Raw genomic sequence first — 5,260 nt, 5'->3', positions numbered from 1 at the left:
AGAGGCAGACAGATGTGGAGAACCTCCTCTGATCGGGTTTATTCCTCCGCCACGTGTCGGCGTATTACTCCTCCCGTCCTGGATCTATAGATCTGTCCTCACTCGCCCCCGCTGTGATGTCACCACCATCCTCATCATCATCATCATCATCATCTCCTGCCTTCGTGTCTCGAGCTAAAGCCGGCTGACCTCGGTGGACTTAAGCCCGGACGTTAATCTGATGTTGTGCCACAGTTTGATTTAAGAAGCAGCTTTTCCTCATGAGACGACAGCAGGATTATCTTGGCGGAGGACTTGAGGAATGGCGGTAAAGGAGACGTAACCCCGGTTATCTGGAGGGACGAGCCTCCATCACACGCAGCAGACTCCATCCCCACAGACTGAATCTGAGGTGTGAGGAGGGGGGGTCGTCCCCGGAGTCATCAAACACTTCAGGCCGCTAAGTTTAGTTTCAGCTTCAGGTTTTGTTGGTTTGCTGCGGAGCGCCGTCGATGTCGAGAGTCACGTTCTGACGGTTTGTTTGGAAATCTGTGCTCTCAAATCAAGTTACTGTAGGAAGTCCAGGTGGTTTTAACACGGCATTCATTTAAAGATGAAGTCATGAAATGTCTGAAAACATCCCAAAGTCCACTCTGAGCTCAGACGTCTCGGCTTGTCGGACAAATCACCCAAAAATATTCATGTTGTTTCAAAACCAAGAAGAACAGCAAAGTTTCACACCTGAGAACCTGGAACGATCACACTCTAACAAAGATTTGCTCAATCAATGAATCCTTTGGTCCACAAAAGTTCAGAAATAGATCTGGATTAACATATTAATGATATATTGGATGTTTCTGATTGATCAGTGATTCAGGATTAGATCGTCATTATCATTTAAGTTCAGGCTCCATGATGCCGCACTGTTTCAGCTAGCTAGCATGCTAGCTCCACAGCTACGTCACCAAACCCTCAGTGTGTGTGTGTGTGTGTGTGTGTGTGTGTGTGTGTGTGTGTGTGTGTGTGTGTTAGCTGAAGGACAGAAACTCATTTACACAACACATTTGCACAAGTTTAAAAAAAAAAAGACTCTCGACACCTCCGGGGCTCAGACATCAAACTGATTTGACAGGATTGTGAAGCTTGAAGCTACAGCGGTATATTAGGGCCGTGTAGTGCCGAGGGGGGGGGGGGGCATAACGAGAAAAAACTCTGAATTTCAGAGATTAAAGTCGTACATTTTGTCGTAAAGAGAAGAATATTCTGAGTGTTAAATTTGTTAGAAAAAAACAGAGAAATTCCCAAAAGTCCCAAATTTACGAGAAGAATTGTGTAATTTCTTTAGTTGCTTCACTTTTCGGGGCGTGTCGGGCGCATCGCACCGCCGCTCGCCGTGTGTTCCTCGTTTTGATGAGGTCGATCTCTGAGAATATCCCAGTTTTTTCACTTTATAATGTAAGAACGATCTAATTTCTGACTCAGACCGAAGAGATCCCTCCTCTCTCCTCTCAATATGAAGGGAAAAAACCCACCCGCTCATTCTGCTCTGTTCTTTTGCACTTTATTCACTCGTCATAATGTCGGCGAGGCCCCGGATCATCTGCAGACTCTCATCCAGAAACCAGTTTTCCTCGTATGAACTCTTGAGTCCAGCCGGCCGAGCGACTTCACTGGATGACAGACCGACAGTTTGGACGTCCTGACGAACGACCGGAGGACGTTTTAGTTTCTGGAGAAGAACCGTTTTCCCGCTGAGCTTCTCGTCGTGCGTTCAGCTCCGTCACTCCAGTTGTTCTTGAACTGTTGAAGCCTGAACAAACATTTAACACGTGCTTTTACAAACTGACTGAAACATTTGCATCTGTTCATGTTTGGTGACGATATGAAACGTTTGTAGGTTTGATGTCACAGGCAGCTTTTTGCAGCAGATTGTACCCAGCATGCTCTTTGACTGGCAGAAAAAAAAACTCTACTCATTTAAAATAAGAAATATTTATCCAGCAGCTTTTCATTTCTCGTTCTGGAGACTCTGTGCAATCCTAACCCTCAACATCGAATGTACTCCCCCCCCCCCCGGATCCCGTGTGGCGTTTTGAAGTCGCTTCCTGTTCAAATGGAGTTACTGTTGACTTTGCACTTTGTGTTCTGACTCTGCATGTTTGTTGGCGGCGGCGAGGAGGTCCGCAGAGACGCCGCCGAGCCGAGACGACCGCCTGGTGCTCCGGCCGAACGCTGAAACGGTAAAGAGTGGCTTGTTTTTCATGACCGTCCTTTGAGCTAATAAATAAACTGTTACAGTGGGAAAAAAAGGAAACGGCACGACTGACACAGATTCCTTCTGTTGTTTTAAATTATTTCTGCTTTGGCAGAAAAAAGGAAGAAAGTGTGAATTTTATTTTGAAACACTGACCCATTTTCCATCGTCCTCCGAGTAAGAAGAAGATCAGAGTCCAGAGTGTTTCTGGGGGTCATATAGACTTTTACTTTCATATTTAATGTCTGAGCAAAACAGCCTCACATTTCCTGCGTGAACATCACGTTAGCCGCTCGCTAGCTAGCTAAAATGTTAGCCTCTGTGGCTTATTGGCGCCAACACCGAGGAGTCTTTTGGCATCCATGCGGCACAGTGAGCTCATCCACTGCACCAACAAACACTTTCAGACTCGACTCGCTGCCAAAGATCCTCTATAAAGATCCTCTATAACTACAGATGTCTCACTACAGGCTGTCCAGTGGTCTGGTCACTGGAACCACAAGTTCCCCTTGAAGGAAGCATTCGTTAGCTTAGCTTAGCACAAAGGCTGGAAGCAAGTGGAAACTGCTAGCCTGAGCTGAAGTGAAACAGGAAAAAAAGAGTCCTCAGATTTAACAACAGATCTGAAGTTGGTTTGAGCTGATCAGGCTTTTATTTTGGAAAACATAATAATCTACCAGTATAAAACTGAGCTTCCACATTTCAGGGTTTTGTACTGAAACCTTCAGTTTCAACTTAAACTGAGATTTAAAGTTATTAACTGACACAAAATTAGTTTCTGGTTTTAATTGTTAATCTTTTAGAAAATGACAAACGGTGCTGCAGCAGAACACAAACTCTTCTAAAAACACTTTTATAAGAAAACATGAAAAAACAAACCAACATTCATTCTCTTCAAGTGATGATCAAGTGCTTCTCCTCAACAACAGTCGATCCTGTTTGAGTTTCACAGCGTATTTATCAAACTGACTATTTACCCAGCCCGTTCACACCAAGCAACAAGAACAAAAACTTAAATGGTAACTTTAAAAAAAAAACAAAACTTAATCTGCACTTCGGATCCGCTGAAGAAACAATCCTGGTCCCACGAGTCACTGATGTCATGAAGTTATTAGCTCGTCCACATTAACACGTCATTATCTGGTTACTAACTTTCACAAAGACATTTTAGGAGCTTTGGGGCTGCGTACAGTAAAAAAACAGGCTTAAATTTGGTGTAACGTTATTACAGCATCTGCTACATGTGGTGAAACTAGAGGACGCTGTAACGAAATCTAGGGACTGTACCTTTAAATGCTTTATTGATGACAAAAAAAAGTAGAAGTTAGTGGTTCAAATGTCCCAGGTTCGATTCAGCCTCTCTCTCTGTGTCCATGTTTCCTGTCTTTATATCTCACTATTCAGTAAAATAAAATCTTAAAGGTCCCATATTCTGCAAAAAGGCGCTTTTTTAATGTCTTTCCGACGTAAACGTGTCCCCGGTGACGCCGTGAATGAAGTCCGTCTGCTCCATCTTTCATCATGTGACCCGACTCCAACTGTGTACTAACAACAACGGCGTAGAGTCACACGGCGTGTAAACGTGGCAGTAGAGGACGACAACAAGACGACAACAAGACGACAGACTCCTGCGTTGATGCTGCTGGAAACCTGCGATGAGGAGGAGTCATGGTGAAGAGGAGGAGTCATGGCGAAGAGGAGGAGTCATGGCGAAGAGGAGGAGTCATGAGGAGTCATGGTGAAGAGGAGGAGTCATGGCGAAGAGGAGGAGTCATGGCGAAGAGGAGGAGTCATGAGGAGTCATGGTGAAGAGGAGGAGTCATGAGGAGTCATGGTGAAGAGGAGGAGTCATGTGGAGTCATAGTGAAGAGGAGGAGTCATAATGAAGAGGAGGAGTCATGGCGAAGAGGAGGAGTCATGAGGAGTCATGGCGAAGAGGAGGAGTCATGAGGAGTCATGGTGAAGAGGAGGAGTCATGGCGAAGAGGAGGAGTCATGGCGAAGAGGAGGAGTCATGAGGAGTCATGGCGAAGAGGAGGACGCAGTTTTAAGTCTTCATTCCACTGAGACGGTCGACGGCAGCGCTGGTTGTCTGTGACATGATGGATTTGAAGTCACAACATTAAAGTCCAGGACGCCGCGTATCGACACAAACAGCAGAGCTTTGGCACACCTGAGTCACATGACCGGCTGTGATCAGACTCTAGATAATAAATCAATAAACAATCAGACTGATTAGCAGAATCGATGATCACTGGTGTCTAGAACATCTTATCGGTCCCCTTCCCAAGTCACAACCCCACAAAATGACTAGTTTCTCCTTCAGGATTTGGTCCATTTGCTCCAATAAAGGCTAAAAACAAGAAAGAAACACATTTAAAGCAGCAGCAGAAGAAGAAACGCAGCTCCAACATCAGTTTAACGACCAAACCAGATAAATCTGAGCAGAAAGATCAGCAGGAGAAACTCTCCTGAAACCCTCCTGGTGGGAGACGAAACCACGAGGAGGACGGAGAAAAACTGGACCTCGGTCTGAACGCCACGCAGACGAGCCCGGTAACATTTAGAAAGCCCCTCACTAACAGGAAGTCAGCCAGCGGGGCCCAAAGATGAGGAACATCCTGGTACTTTTCTACCTGGGAGGTCGACACTTCTGGAGCAGCTTCCAGAAGAACAAACGCAGCGTCCAGGTCGAATACGAACCTTAAAACAAACAGAATATGGGACCTTCAGCGATGAACCCAGAATAATGTCCTCGGCTGGAGGATTTCAAAGGAAAATCAAAGTCACAGAAAGTCAAACGTCTGCTGATGAGGTTTGGTAAAGGGATAACTCGTCCTCCTCTGGTCCTCCGGCGCTTTGTTGTGACATTCTTTGTGCTGCGGTTGAAAAAGCCAAACAGAAAAACATCCGTCTCTCTTTTCTAACAACAACCTCTGACGCTTCGTGTCGCCGCAGAGGTTCATTCTCCGGCTGCTCCTGCTCAGAACATTTCCAGGTGTGTTTGAGGGATTTGTGGGCCGGTGGG

The sequence above is a fragment of the Pempheris klunzingeri genome, chromosome 3 (assembly GCF_042242105.1).
Source record: "Pempheris klunzingeri isolate RE-2024b chromosome 3, fPemKlu1.hap1, whole genome shotgun sequence".
In the NCBI taxonomy this organism is placed as follows: domain Eukaryota; kingdom Metazoa; phylum Chordata; class Actinopteri; order Acropomatiformes; family Pempheridae; genus Pempheris; species Pempheris klunzingeri.
The sequence above is the reverse complement of the archived record's forward strand: the minus strand, read 5'-3'. Positions refer to the sequence as shown.